At 34.6% G+C, this 16,902-nt stretch overlaps 1 pseudogene; it reads left to right on the forward strand.

The window, feature by feature from the left end:
- Positions 1-4,505: 4,505 nt before the first annotated feature.
- Positions 4,506-5,545, forward strand: LOC147790689 (uncharacterized; annotated as a pseudogene).
- The last annotated feature ends 11,357 nt before the right edge of the window (positions 5,546-16,902 follow it).

Genomic DNA, 16,902 nt, shown 5'->3' on the forward strand with positions numbered 1-16,902 from the left:
CCAATTACTGATGACGGGAGGTTTAGGATTTTTTAATGTAAGAATCGTGGGGATGTAGCTCAGATGGTAGAGCGCTCGCTTCCGATGTGGAAAGTACGGAGATCGATACCTTGCATCCCCAAATGAATCGATCACTAATATATTATTTCTTTTCAATTTTTTCTTATTTACGACATAATGAGCAGGGATAGTTTTTCATGTCACTATTATTGATGACGAGACGTTTAGGATTTTGTGACGTGAGAATCGTGGGGATGTAGCTCAAATGGTAGACCGCTTGCTTTGCAGCGAGAGGTACGGGGATAGATACCACGCATCTCCGAAATAAAACTATCTATTATTAAATATATTATTGAAAATTATTTCTTTTCAAATTTTCCTTATTCATGACAGGTTGAGTAGCGATATTTCTTCATTTTCACTATTATTGATGATGAAAAATTTAGGGTTTTGTGATGCAAGAATTGTGGGGATGTAGCTGCGCTTAGCATAAGAGAGGTACGACTTAGCATACGAGAGGTACGGGGATCGATACCTCGCATCTCCAAAAGAAACTATTTATTATTAATATTTTATTTCTATTCAATATTTCCTTATTTATGACATAATATGCAGAGATACTTTTTCATTTTCACAATTATTGATGAAGGGACGTTTTGGGTTTTCTGATGTAAGAATCATAGGGATGTAGTTCCAATGGTAAAGCGTTCATTTCCCATGTGGAAAGTACGGGGATCAATACCTTGCATCTCCCGTTGAATCGATTACTAAATATATTATTTCTTTTCAATTTTTTCTTATTTAGGACATAATGAGCTCGGATAATTTTTCATTTTCACTATTACTGATGACGAGATGTTTAGGACTTTGTGACATAAGAATTGTGGGGATATAGCTTAGATGGTAGAGCACTCCCTTTGCATGCGAGAGGTATGGGGATTGATACTCTGCATCTCTAGATTTAGATGGTAGAGCACTCGCTTTGGATGCGAGAGGTATGGGGATTGATACCCTGCATCTCTAGATTTTCTTCATTTTCACTATTATTGATGATGGGAATTTGAGGGTTTTATGATGCAACAATTGTGGGGATGTAGCTTATGATGGGAAATACGTTATTAATATTTTACTTCTATTCAACCTTTCCTTATTTATGACATAATTAACGGAGATATTTTTTCATTTTCACTGGAATTGATGACGGGACATTTAGGGTTTTTTGATATAAGTATTGTGGGAATGTAGCTTAGATGGTAGATTGCTTGCTTAGCATGCAAGAGGTACGGGGATCAGATCGATACCCCATATCTTCAAAAGAAACTATTCGTTATTACTATTTTATTTCTATTCAATTTTTCCTTATTTATGACATAATGAATAGCGTTATTTTTTTATTTTCACTATTATTGATGACGAGATGTTTAGGATTTTGTGACGTAAGAATCTTGAGGATATAGCTTAGATGGTAGAGCGTTTGCATCCCATGTGAGAATTACTGGGATCGATACCATGCATCAACAAAGGAAACGATTACTAAATATATTAGTTCAATTAAAATTTTCCATATTAATTACATAATGAGCGGGGATAGTTTTCATTTTCAATATCATTGATGACGGGAAGTTTAGAGTTTTTTTATGTAAAATCGTGGGATTGTAGCATGCGAGAGATACGGGGATCGATACCTAACATCTCCAAAAGAAACTATTCATTATTACTATTTTATTTCTATTCAATATTTCCTTATTTATGACATAATGAGTAGCGATATTTTTCATTTTCACTATTATTCATGACGAGACGTTTAGGGTTTTGTGACGTAAAAATTGTGGAGATGTATCTTAGATGGTAGAGTGCTCGCTTTGCATGCGAGTCGTACGGGGATTGATAACCCGCATCTCCAAAAGAAAGTATTTAATTTGTTATTATATTTTTTCATTTTCACAATTATCGATCCCCCGCATCACCAATCCAAACTATTTGTTATTAATATTTTGATATTTTTTTTATTTTCACTATTATTGATGATGGGACATTTAGGGTTTATGATGTAAAAATCATGGGGATGTAGCTCAGATGGTAGAGCGCTCGATTAATACCCGAGAGGTACGGGGATCGATGATACCCTGCACCTCCAAAAATAGGACTATCTATTATTAAATATATTATTTCTTTTCAATTTTTCCTTATTCATGACATGTTGGGTAGCAATATTTCTTCATTTTCACTATTATTGATGACGGGAAATTCAGGGTTTTGTGATGCAAAAATTGTGGGGATGTAGCTTAGATGGTAGAGCGCTCGCTTAGCATGCGAGAGGTACGGGGATCGATACCCGCATCTCCAAAAGAGAGAAATTATTTTCTTAAGTATGAGTTAATTTAACATGTTATGTATCCGTGGGTACGAGAGAAAAAGAAAAGATACTTATATACGGATTATTATATCATTATGGCTATGCCATTTTTATAGATAAAAGAGAGTAATGTCCCACAAGGACATATAGAGAGAGGACTTATTGTAAGTAAAGAAAGAATCTAGTAGTTATACAGCTACTTGTGAAGAGGGAATTTGATGAATTCCTCAAAAGATAAGAGCTTATAGGATGACGGTAGATGCATATGACGGAACTTCTTCACAATTGCAATATCTGACCAATGAATATTATTGTCATTTATAGCTTCTATCACAATACTATAAAATTTGGGGTCAAGGCCTATATGGGACTGAAAAGATCATTCACCACACGCTTGAAAATTAAATTATATCTATCACCTTTGAAATTTTACACGGCAAACCTTCCAATAGCTTGCACTTCTTCATCATTGAAATCCTTAATTGGAACTAGATTTTAAGGCAAATCTTCTCCACGACTCACTTTTGAACACTTTTATAGATAGTTTCAACAAACTTACTTTGCTCGTGAATACTTTGGAGTTCAATATTTATAGTTGAAGAACGCTATTCAAATTGATATGGTCGAATCTTACAACAAAGTCTAATTGAGCCTCACTCTATTAGGAGATAGCCTCGAATCAAATTCTTTAGTTTGGGCAATGGTTGCATTGTTTTAGTCAAACAACCGAGACTAGTGTATTACCAATAGTATAGACATTTTGTACGTGTATTTTCTTACATATTAACAATTGTATACAAATAATAATTAAATTTATGAGTAGAAGTTTGGATGGAGTTTTATTAAATAGGTACTTAAATTATATATAAAAATATATAAGATTTTTATTTTTTATTTTTTTTATATACATTTAGGAGAACAAACAAAGATTCAAGAAGAGGTCATTCCTGCCATGTTTTAATTTTTATTCTTTCTTATTTCTCGAAGATTAAAAAAAAAAAGTTATCCTCTCTCAAATATGATTCGTTATTTGATTATTTTCTCTTGAGTGAATTTTAAGTGAAACACATTGTCTACACAAGTAATTGCAAGATGCAAGCTTCACACAAAGAGGAATCAAAGTCCCAAGTATCAACGTCCTTAAGTGTCAATTTTTATTCTCCATCTCAACATAAACTTATTTTCGTGAAGATATCTATTTATAAAAGCAAAATATCTCAGAGTCACAAAAATAAAAATGAGATATAGATACGAGACATAAATATTATACCAAATAGATATGATAACTGTAAGGATTAGATTTGATAGAGTTATTTGGATTAGATTTTATCTAGTTATTTAAATTAGATTTGATTTAGTCATTCTTCAATTGGATGAGAGATTTCTCCCGATTCTTCTGATCTTTCCAGTTTTCTTTTTTTGTTCCTAACATTTTGGTACCAGAGTCATGCCCTAAACTAGTTAAAACTAGAAGCAGCAGTCTTCTACGTGTGTCATAATAAAAGTATGTCGATGGAGAGTCCACTTGTGCAGTCTGCTGGAGGAAGGAGTCAAGGTCGTGGAAGCTTTAGAGGCATAGGAAGGGGACGAGGCAGACAAACCTTCAACAAGGCCATAGTGGAGTGCTATAACTGTCACAAGCTAGGACATTTTCAATGGGAATGTCAAAGCAATACCAGACGAGGCAGACAAACCTTCAACAAGGGCACAGTGGAGTGCTATAACTGTCACAAGCTAGGACATTTTCAATGGGAATGTCAAAGCAGGGAGAAGGAGACAAACTATGCAGAGAGTCAAGAAGAGATGTCGCTGAGGCTTACGTGAATATGAATAAGGCCAATAGAGAAGATATGTGGTTCCTTGACTCGGGATGTAGCAATCATAAGTGTGGGAAGAATGAATATTTTTCAGATTTTGATGGAAGTTTCAGAGATTCAGTGAAGCTGGGCAACAACTCAAGCATGGTTGTAACTGGAAAGGGTAATGTACTGATAGAAGTGAATGGAATCATAATGATAATCACAGGAGTGTTCTATGTGCCAGACCTGAGGAACAATTTGTTGAGTATTGGTAAATTGCAAGCAAAGGGGTTACCTTTTTGTTTCAAAATGGAACATGCAAGGTGTTTCATCCTGAGAGAGGCTTAATCATGGAGACAAAGATGTCTTTGAATCGAATGTTCGTATTGCATGCTATATCTCAGCCTGTAGTAGCTGTTCAAACTCAATTGAAACTTATGGGGAAAAGTGGTTCAAGGTCTCTGTCGTACACTCACCGCTCCAATTCCTATCGCCATAGTGAGAGAAGCATAAGGGACCCAAGTTCTTCCCCCTATCATTCCACTACCAATTCCAGGAGAAGCAGCCGTTCAAGTTCCCTCAGCCGCCAACGCAGAAGTAGATCTTCCTCATTATCTCCTTTTCCCAAATCGTCCAGTTCCAGTCCTAGTCGTGCATCCACTGATCGGAATCATTCCATAGAGAAGCTTAAGAAAGAGGAAGAAGAGAAGAAAAGGCGTGAAACAGAGTTGAAGAAGTTAGAAGAAGATGCAACTAGGAGGATGGAAGAACTAATTCAGAAGAATGTTGAAGAAAGGCTAAACTCTAAAGAGACTAAATTAGAAATACAGAGGCGAATAAAGGAAGGTCGCACGAAGTTGTTTGATGATGTTGATGTGCAGCTTGAGAAAGAGAAAGAAGCCGCTCTTACTGCTACAAGACAAAAAGAAGAACAAGCACGAAAAGAGAGAGAAGAGCTAGATAAAATGCTGGAAGAGAATAGAAGAAGGGTAGAAAAAGCACAGCGACGATTAGTTCTGGAGCTGCAGCGGAAGAAAAAGAACAATATTGTGAGCTTTAGTTGATTCAGAGATAAAAAGAGGAGGCAGCTTAGAGAACTAAGCTAGATGATAAGAGTTTGAGTTATGTTTTGCTGGGAGTTAGTGAAGAGTCAAAAGCTTACAGACTCTATGATATAGAAACGGCAGATGAAAATAAGGATATAGAAGCGGCAGATGAAATTACTGCAGTGGAAAATATTTCATCTGGCTCTTTGGTTGAAGCAAGCTCTCCTAGCTCGAATAAGGCAAGGAATAAGAGACCACCAGTCTGGATGAGAGACTATGCAATAGGAGAAGTTTTTTTTTTTGTAAAGAAGATGATTAAGCTCAGCCATGTTTACCCCTACTGAACCTGCAAACTTTGTAAACTTTAGAGAAGTATTGAAGAGTGAGAAATGGAGGCAAGCCAGGGATCTGGAGCAATAAACACAAATGACACATGGGAGTTGATGAATTTACCTGGTGGAAGTTTGGTATGAGGTCGTAGATATAAACTGATTACTATTCGTGTTTAGTTTAAGGGAGGGATTGTTAGGATTAGATTTGATTGAGTTATTTGGATTAGATTTGATCTAGTTATTTGAATTAGATTTGATTTAGTCATTCTTCAATTGGATGAGAGATTTCTCCCAATTCTTCTGATCTTACCGTTTTCTTTTTCTGTTATGAACAGTAACATGTCATTCTTAAAAAACTAGGATACCGATGTGACAATGATACATTAATTAAAAAGAATTATTTCAAAAAATTTATCAATTTTATATTAGAAATAAATTCATATAAATAAGTTTATATATTTGTATACTTAAAAAAAAGCTTAATGTATGTTTCACTCTCAAAATATATTCAAAGTCAAGTGTCTGATACGATGGATTATAAATTTGTAATGTATCCATTGTATTAACAAGTGTTCAGTACATGTCCAACACGTGTCAGATTAGTGAAACTAAGTTATTCTCATGCTCTCTTTACACCCATTTAAAGTAGTTTGAAAACTAGCACGTCAAATATTATAATTGACTAACTACAACTTCAATTTTGTGCTTTAAGGATGGTTTTGACCCAAGAGAAATAAAATCCTTAATTTAGTACATGGTAGCAAAGATGGACATGAGAATGAGTTATTCTCATATGGAAACAGATTTAACCTTAAGTTATATCTCATATCCTCTCTTAACCAATTATTTAGTTTTATTTAGTATGTTTTAGAAAGATAGGTCCATCCATAGCAAAAAAATAAAATAAATAGAATAGATTAAATTAGCCACTAACATAATTAAAAAAAAAAAAGAAACATAAAGGATGAATTGATTAAATTGGCTAATTGCTAACATAATTAAAAAAAAAATGTGACAAACACACCGAAATAAGATTAGGAACACAAGTAAAAAAAAAAAAAAAAAAACTCATACAGCCAAAAAATCAAGATTTGGAAAATGTTAAACAGTTTTGATATATAGACATTTCAAGACCTTACTCGTGCAATTTTCCCATAAAATCTAACACTAGAGCATCATAAAATTTAGAGAAATGATTGAAATTTATGTCATGTTCATATAGGTTGACTTTAATACAAAAGACAAATCGAACTTTGTTAAGGATAAATTGGGGACACCAGCCTAAGCTAATCAGGTAGGTGACCTTACCATCCATATGGTTATATTTGATGTTGACTGTGCTCGTGGTTCTGCAAGTGTCATATATATTGATATGTGTAAAATGTTTGTGAATCGATATGCTTTATGATATGTTATAATATGTGAATTGTATGATAATACTTACGGTACCATGTGTTTAATGGTATATTTGAGATAGGATACGAGAAGGATGCACTAAACGTAATGTAACGATAGGAGTAAGACATGTTCATGAAACGTTATGGTTTGGTTACGTATCGAAGTGTTATGTGTATGACAGATTGATAACAATGATATGGTCACGATGGATTCATAAAACAATACGATTAGGTTATGGGTAGAAAGGGATAGGATTATGATAGATTGATAGAATGATAGCGTTAGGATACGTTCCTGTAACGTTAAGACTAAGGTACGTTCAGGTAATGACACAACTATGATATGTCTAAGGACGTTAAGGCTATGATAAATTAGGGAAGGATATAATCACAAAGTTTTTAGGACATGATATGATTATGATACGACATGTGAAGGACGGATATATATCCAACACGTGTCTAAGAGGGACGTGAGAATAAATTATTCTCGAGCTTTCTTTACATCGGTCAAAGAGTATTTGATAAGCTTTCAAAATGAAGGGTTTTCTCTTTTCTTCTTCCTTCTTTCTCCCTTTTTACGTTTATTTTTATTTTTTTTAAATAAAAAAAAGTTTAATGTGAGAATGAAGAAGTTAGAAAGGAGAAAGAAATGAATGTAATAAAACTTTTCCGTCGGTAGGAATGGAAATGGTGAATGGGTCCTTGACGATAGTCGACCGCTATACTCTTGTTTTGGATGTAAGTGATGATTATCAGCAATATGAGTTGTGTCAATACCACACCGTTATCAAGAGGAAGTAAAGTAGAGTAGAATAGATCAAGCGATCCATTTGTTGAGAGTACTGTAAGAGGCACACAATTAAGAATGTTGGATATAACTACTCTTTCACATCGGAGGGATGAGTCTCAAAGATCCAACTACAATATCAAAGAAACTTCGGGTGGTAGCGATTGCTTGCATTGGTGTCTCCGTGGTATCCCAGACACATGTAACATGATTTTTCTTGCTCAAATATAGCTTCATTTGTCTTAAAAGTTCACTTTTGAGTAATCCTGGAAGGCTTCTTAATTTGTAGCCTCTGGTGAAGATGATCACTCCGAGAGTGGGTTTGTTAGTGATGATGCAATTATATAATCAGGGTTTTATATCAATGATTCCATTTATATCTATAAATGAAATTTGTGGTGTATTTTTTGGAAATTCAACAATAATCATAGGTTATTTGGTTACCATTCTAAAGAAATTCAACTTTCGACCTTTTGTGAATGCTCAAAGCTACTTGCAAAGTACTGTTGATTATGATCCATAATACTCACCGACTCGAAATTGAGGTTTGTTCATGTTTGAAAATGTGACAAACCAAAAGACAAGATGCTAATTAATATTGTTTGTGATTGTTGTTGTGAATTCTTCATCTTTAAATACAAATTTTGGTTGGCTCATGAATTTTTCCATCTTTTAAAAATATTATTTTTTTAGTTCATTCCTAATTTCGCTATTGAATCACAATATTGCAATATTTTAAGTTACTTTTAAGATTAAAGGTCCATGAATAAAGTAATTACGGCAAGTTCTTTTTATGCATCTTATTTTGATCTAGCACATAAATGCTTCCTAATTATTATTATTTTTTTTTATGAATTAGGTTATGAAGATCATTTGAATTATAAACGCTTTAATTTATACAATATTTAATAACTAATCATTTTAATATTTATACTCAAAGATACTAACAAGTACTAGTAACACTAGTCTCAATGACTTAAAGAATACAACTATTATCTCGAACTATAAAGAATTTAATTCCAACCTATTCTAATGGACAAACGCTTTATTAGACTCTATTGTAAGATTTCACTTCATCAATTTAAGTAGCGTTCAACTACAACTATAAATATCAAATTCTTAAGTATTCATGAACAAAATCGGCCTAACAATGTCTCTTGGAACTATTTACCGAAAGTGTTAGAATGAGTCGTGTGGAAGGTTGCCTTTAGATGCTTTAGTACCAATTAAGGATGTCAATATCCTAGTAGTGCAGAATGCAGGAAGGTTCGTAGTTGAAAAGAATAACGAGAATAGTGGACATCGTTTCATTTACAAGCGTGTGGTGAACGGTCTGGTTGGTATGACTAGAGAACGTCGTCCTCGCAGAATTTATATTATTGTGATAGAAGTTATAAATAACGATGATATTCCTTGGTCTTTTATTACAAAGATGCAGAACTTTTAAAGAAGTTCTCGAGTTCCTTGTTCCCAAGTAGCATACAACTACTAGAATGCTATCTCTACTTATAATAAAGCCCTCTCTCTCTCGAAATATATATGTGTGTGTTTGTGGATGTATTACTCTCTTTTATTAATGAAATATGACATAGTCATAATGATATTATGAGTATCTTTTCTATCCCTCCCTTCCTTATCGCTATATAAAGAATATGAAGATTATAAGTAAAAGATGTACAAGTAATTTGTTACTTTTGAACTTAAAATGCTTATAATTCAATATATCTTTGTTATCAACAATAATTATCAAACGGTATATAATTTTGTCCAAGTAAGGTCGCTTCTCATTCCCTGTATGATATCATAACACAAAATCGAGCGGAAGGGTTAACGATAAAATGATAACAAAAACCCATTCGTCGAACTAACTATAAAGGAAGGGTTGGTTGGAAACCATGTCTATACTTCTTTGCTTTAATCACACGTAAGTAAATATATATAAGAACAACAGAATATGGCATGCCCAGTCAAAACATAAAAAATTTCTTGCCATGTTATAGTTAATGAATATGGTATGCACAAAGATCCGATGTCACACTTCATGATTGGAGACCAATACAGTGAGCTATGGTCGTCCATAACGTCCTTTGGTCCAATTATGTCAAGCAAATGTTGTAGCAAGCAAAGAGTTTTTAATAAGTTTGCTATTGCAAAGAGCTCGGTTTAAGGCACAAATGTCTCTGATGTGAAAGGCGCACCAATTCAACGAGATTTAAGTAACCATGAATAAGACACATGATACAGCTTGTAAACAAAATGATGTCCATGACTCTTGTTATTTTCTTCCACTACAAACCTTCTAGCCTCTTGCACTTTTTTGTCATTGACATCCTTAATTGAAATTAGAATTGAAGGAAACGCTTCTCCACAACTCATTCTGGAACACTTTTGATAGATAGTTTCAACAGATTTACTTTGCCGAGGAATACTTTAAAATTCGATATTTATAGTTGAACGCTACTTAAATTGATGAAGTGAAATTTTACAACAGATGTTAATAAATTGTTTGTCTATTAGAAGAGAGCTTGGAATTAAATTCTTTATAGTTGGGATAAGGGATGTTTTAGTCAAATTAAGTATACTTTTTAGTTTTAAAATAAATTAATTTTTTAGTTTAAAATAAATTGATTTTTTAGTTTTAATTTTATTCCTAATAAATTAATTTTGATGTGGTGTTATGTATTTTAATAAAATTAATATTAACTTAATCAACAAAAATTTGTATTTTTTTAAAAATTATAAGCTAAATTAATAAAAATACCATTGAACTTTGCACTTTATCTAAAAAAAAATACTCATAATTTTTTTAGAAGTTTCAATAATACACTTAATCTTTAATAAAAAAAAATCTATAGAAACTATTAATTTGTTTTTTAAAAAAATACAGTTGAATTTTCAAAAAAAAAAAAAAAAAGCTTCAAAACTACTCGTTAACTTTCAAAAGTGTTTAAAAAAAGATAGATGGGAAGAAAATTGTGTTCATGGAGAGAAAATTGAAGGTTATTTTAGGAGAAGGTTTTCAAGATCAGTATAAGATCCTGAAAATATAACAAGAAGTAATATCCTAGCTTAAGGTCGCCATTAAGAACCTACTAGTAGACTACTTACTAAGTTTTACTCACTCCATGTTTATCATTTTTTTTCAAGTAACTAAGAGTTGGTCGTGGATGAGAGTGGACTTTGGAGTGTGGGCCATGGACTAACCTCTGTTTTTAATCTAGTATTTTTTGTTCTTCTTTTAAGTCTGCTTCTTATTTTGTGTTTGTAACGAGTATGTATATGTAACACCCAAAAAATGAAGGAAATTATCTCCCATAAGAATAAGCCACTCATGAAAGACCCAATGGATAGAAAGGAAAAAAATTAAAGGATTAAGCAAGAACAAAGGACTTAGTCAAGTCACTCGTGTACCCTAACAAGTGATTTCACGGAGTTAAAGGCCTTTTGAAAAGGATTGGAAACGAAAGAGTAAATCAAAAGGGCAAAAAAGTCATTTTATCAATTATAAAAAATCTCTCTATTTGTAATTCCTTATCTAGAAGGAATCTCAAGATTAAAAAAAAAAAAAGGGAAAAATGATAAAAAAGGGATGAGAAATTTGTAGAAAACTTTTGGATTTTTCAAGAAAAAAAAATAATAAAATATTCGGAAAGTGGTAAATTACCAAAAAACCCCTAGAAGAATGGATAATTACATAAATGCCACTCAAATTAGAAGCAGAGCATCTACCGTGACCATCCGAGCAAAATCTTTCGAACTCAAATCTCAACCGTCGGATGTCCTCCAAAATTTGATATGATCTAGAACGAACACGCACGGATCATCACATCCAACGACTAGTATGCAAAGCCAAGGTCGAAAGGCCATGATCGGAGTTGATATCACCAAAAAATTATCCAGAAAGATCGATCTCTAAATAACGAAGATTCTGGAGCTCTCAATGTCGGTTTAAGCTCCTCCTATAAAGTCGGAAGTAGGAGCAATAATACGGAATAAAAATCGAGAAAGGTCGATCCACCAATTGAAGGCAATAAACGTTTAGATTGTGTTTCTCCTACTTTCAGATTTCTTCCAAATTCGAGAGCAATCCTCCACCATTTCTCTTCAAACTTCTAAATAATGAATAATCTGGATATCTGAATGTCGGTTTAAGCTCCTCCTATAAAGTCTAAAGTAGGAGCAACAATATGGAATAAGAATCGAGAAAGGTCAATCCCCCAATTGAAGGCAATAGGCGTTTAGATTATGGGTCTCCTACTCTCAGATTTCTTCCAAATTCGAGAGCAATCATCCACCATTTCTCTTCAAACTTATTCCTACCGTTTCTCAACAAGATTACCCACAAGTTCTATGAAGAAATAGAGTGCTGAAAGTGCCTAGAAACCATTCCCCCAATTCAATCCGCCATTGATGAACTTCAAGAAAAACTTGAAAATCCAACCCGAGGATACATGATGACTCATCGAGAAAGAATGATTCAATCAGTTTCTGTACCTCCAAGGAATGCTTCCATAAAAGACCACGAAGAAAAATAACCTCGAGAGCGTGCCAAATTGAAGGAAATAGGTTTCAAAATTAAATTGGGGATAAGAGTCAAAATTCCTATATACGATCTCTTTTCCTTCAGATTAAGGATTCCTCTAGCTTCAGAGGAAGAAGTTGAGTAAACTTGATGAAGGAATCCAGAGCTAAAACGTCGTAGAATAAGCTACCCACGAGATTGAAAATCTGGCGTTTCGAGTGAGTTGCATACCGAGAACGATTTCTGGAAATTAAGGCCCTACACTCAAAGACGTTCCTCCAAACCAATTCCTTTAGCCTGAAGATAGGATATGGAAGAGGTTTAATGAAGAAATAGAGCCTAGAATCGGCTACCCAATAAGAAATCCTTTGTTTTATCTCTAGCGATAAATCAGATTTTGGATGAACTTTGGTAGCGAATATCTTAGGCTACGATCCACGAGAAGTTATCAAATAAATCCCAAGCCCTTTCTTGTAACATCCATCTTTAAGTTTCACGAAGAAATCGAGGAGAGAAACACTGTCAATGTGGCTGTATAGGTCGAGTTTCCGATGGTGGCAATGCAAAAAATGAGCATCTTATTTCTTTTCAGAGGAAGAAAACGATGATACGGCCAATTCAATTGAACTGTCCAAGTCAACTCAAAATTTGACCTTTTCTCGGGTTTTCTCAGTAGATCTTATTTTATGAAATGTTGTATGAATCCTATGAATCCTTTTCCCGAGAGGTTATATAAGGTAATGAAGTTTGGGAGTTATTGGAAAACTTTAGTTAGCGAAACCAAGATATGGGAGAAAATGTTAGGATTCATAGGATTCATACAACATTTCATAATGAAGTTTGGGAGTTATTGGAAATCTCATGGTAAGTGGTAACACCGTTTTGTTTTAAAATGTCTTGTATTAAGAGGATATTTTGCCGTGATAATTACTTAGAATATATGTCAGATATTTAGGGAGTTGTTAGTATAGATTTGATTAACCGTATATTTTATTTATTTACCAGATTTAGTTAGATATATATTTTTTTCTATTTTTAGGTATTAGTTGATAGTTTGTATCCTATTTAAATGTGGTAAACCTGAAAGAAGATCATACTTTTGATCCCAATTCTATTTCTATTTCTCATTCTTAACATGGTATCAGAGCACCGATCTTGGTGTTCTTAAATATCAAAATTTCCTTTATGGCGGAATCAGCCAAATCCAGGTTCAAAATTTCGGATGTTGATTTAACACATCCGTACTATATTCATCACTCTGATCAGCCAGGATATTCACTTGTTCCAATCAAATTAAATGGAGCAAATTATCAATCCTGGAGTAAATCAGTTATGCATGCTCTTATTGCCAAGAAGAAAATTGGCTTCATTGATGGCACAATTGAGGAACCGTCCCAAGATGCAAATTCAACCGAATTCGAAATCTGGAATCAGTGCAATAGTATGATAATATCTTGGTTAACTCATTCCGTTGAAGCAGATATCGCTAAAGGCATTATTCACGCCAAGACAGCTCATCAAATGTGGGTTGATCTTCACGATCAATTCTCACAAAAGAATGCTCCAGCAATTTTTCAAATACAAAACTCGATAGCAACGATGTCACAAGTAACCATGGCACTGTCAACATATTTCACCAAGCTCAAAGCACTCTGGGATGAACTGGAAGCATACCGCACACCATTTACCTGTAATCAACGTCAAATACATATTGATCAACGCGAAGAAGACAAGTTGATGCAATTGCTCATGGGGCTCAATCAGTCTTATAAAACGGTGAGATCTAACATATTGATGATGTCTCCATTACCTAATGTGAGGCAAGCCTATTCATTACTTGTACAAGAAGAGATGCAGCGTCAGGTAACTTCCGAATCTACTGAGAAAATCTCGATTGCAGCAGCAGTGCAAAAGAAAACAATATATTCAAAATTCGCCAAGGACAAATTGTGTGAACACTGCAATAAAAGTGGTCATACAATTAATGAGTGTCGAATTCTTAAGTTTCACTGTAAGTTTTGTGATAGAAGGGGCCATACAGAAGATCGGTGTCGACAGAAAAATAATTCTGGAAGGACAAGACAAGACAATCAACACAATAACCGTGGATATCGATCATCTGCAAATATGGCCGATGTTTCACAGTTGAATACAGAAGAACAGTCACCTAATTCCATTCCAAATTTTTCTTTTAAGCAATTACGACAGATAGCACAAGCCTTATCTGCAATCAATCATCACCCTTCTGGTAATTCTGACAATCACATCAATGTTGCAGGATTGTTTCCCATATCTACATTATCTATTAACTCTGCGAGTTCTAATTCATGGATTCTCGATAGTGGAGCTACGGATCATATAGTATCAAAATCTTCTGTTATGACTGAACCAAAGGCTGCCATCATGTCTACAATAAATTTGCCTAATGGAGAGACGGCACGTGTGTCACATACTGGCAATATTTCCCTTAGCCCTAACCTTCAATTAAACAACGTTTTATGTGTGCCTTCATTCAATTTAAACCTAATGTCGATCAGCAAACTTACCAATAACTTGAAATGTTATGTCACCTTCTATCCTGATTCTTGTGTTATGCAGGACTTGGCTACGGGGAAGATGATTGGCTCGGGTAAACAATTTAGAGGTCTCTATCATATTTCTTCATCTCCAATCAAATCTTCAGCTCATCAAGTATCTCAGTCATCTGATTTGTGGCATTTACGCCTAGGTCATCCTTCCTTTTCTCGTTTTAAATTTCTAGCTGATCAATTGCATCTTAATAATGCGAGTTATTCTCATAATTGTAGTATCTGCCCGTTAGCAAAACAAACTAGGTTGTCTTTCCCAAGAAGTTCAATAACAACCCATTCTGCTTTTGATCTGATACATTGTGATGTTTGGGGACCACATAAAATTCCTACCCATTCTGGTTTGCGTTTTTTTCTCACTATTGTTGATGATTTTACTCGATGTACTTGGGTTTTTTTAATGCAACATAAGTCAGAAGTACATCATTTGTTAATGAACTTTGTCAAATTCGTTCAAACTCAATTTCATACTACTATCAAGATAGTTCGATCAGACAATGGGACTGAGTTCCTATCTTTGCAACCATTCTTTACTTCTTGTGGTATTGAATTTCAGCGCACTTGTGTCTATACTCCACAACAAAATGGAGTCGTAGAACGCAAGCATCGCCATATCCTAAATGTAGCTAGGTCTCTTCTTTTTCAGTCACAGGTTCCACTTAATTTTTGGGGAGAGTGCATTTTAACGGCTGTTTATCTTATAAATAGAACGCCATCACCATTATTATCTAACAAGACACCCTTTGAAGCACTCTACAAACGACCACCTACATTTCATCATCTTAAAGTTTTTGGTTGTAAATGTTATGCAACTATAGTACATCCTAAGCAAAAATTTGAACCTAGGGCAACTTCTTGTGTTTTCGTAGGATATCCTTGTGGTCATAAAGGTTACAAGTTGTATGACATGCAATCTCACAAATTCTTTATCAGCCGTGATGTCAAATTTTGTGAAGATGATTTTCCTTTTTCATCAGCTTCACAAACTTCGACATTAGCTCCTTTGACTCCTGTTGTACCACTTCATGATCCATCCTACTCAAACATCCATCCTCCACCTTCTATTCCTTCACCTCCTACTCCTCCTTCACCTCCTATCCCTTCACCTACTACTCCGTCGTCTCCTCCACCTTCTCCAGATTCGCCCACTAATTCCAATCCTATCCCACCTGATACATCAGCTCCACTTCGACGTTCTACTCGTACTAAACAGCCTCCAGCTTGGCATAAGAATTATGAGATGTCTTATGGAGCCAATCGTTTAACCTCTAGCTCAAGTCCCGGCACTGGCACCAGGTATCCCCTTCATCATTACCTTTCATTCTCTCGTTTTTCTCCTACTCAACGTGCTTTTCTAGCTCTTATTACATCCCAAACAGAACCTAAAACCTATGACGAGGCAGTTGGCGACCCGTTATGGCAGCAGGCTATGAATGATGAAATTGCAGCTTTGGAACGTAATCATACATGGTCTCTCGTTCCTCTACCACTTGGTCATAAAGCTATTGGTTGTCGTTGGGTGTACAAAATTAAATACAACTCTGGTGGTTCTGTTGAACGTTATAAAGCTCGACTAGTAGCAAAGGGATACACTCAGGTTGAAGGTATTGATTACACAGAAACATTTTCCCCTACAGCAAAACTTACTACACTTCGTTGCTTACTCACTGTTGCTGCTGCTCGAAAATGGTTCACCCATCAGTTGGATGTTCAAAATGCCTTTCTCCATGGTAATCTAGACGAGGAAGTTTATATGTCTTTACCACCAGGTCTTCGCCGACAGGGGGAGAATACAGTATGTCGGCTCCATAAATCTCTTTATGGATTAAAACAGGCTTCTCGCAATTGGTTCTCCATATTTTCTACAACTATACAAAATGCAGGCTACACTCAGTCCAAAGCAGATTACTCTTTGTTTACTAAGAGTAAAGGTACTTCTTTCACTGCAGTTCTAATCTATGTTGATGATATTCTGTTGACAGGCAATGATCTCGAAGAAATTCAATATCTCAAGACTAGTTTACTCTAGAAATTTCTTATCAAAGATTTAGGAAATTTGAAATATTTTCTAGGCA

The sequence above is a fragment of the Cucurbita pepo genome, chromosome 10, assembly GCF_057944985.1.
Source record: "Cucurbita pepo subsp. pepo isolate OVF chromosome 10, ASM5794498v1, whole genome shotgun sequence".
Classification (NCBI taxonomy): domain Eukaryota; kingdom Viridiplantae; phylum Streptophyta; class Magnoliopsida; order Cucurbitales; family Cucurbitaceae; genus Cucurbita; species Cucurbita pepo.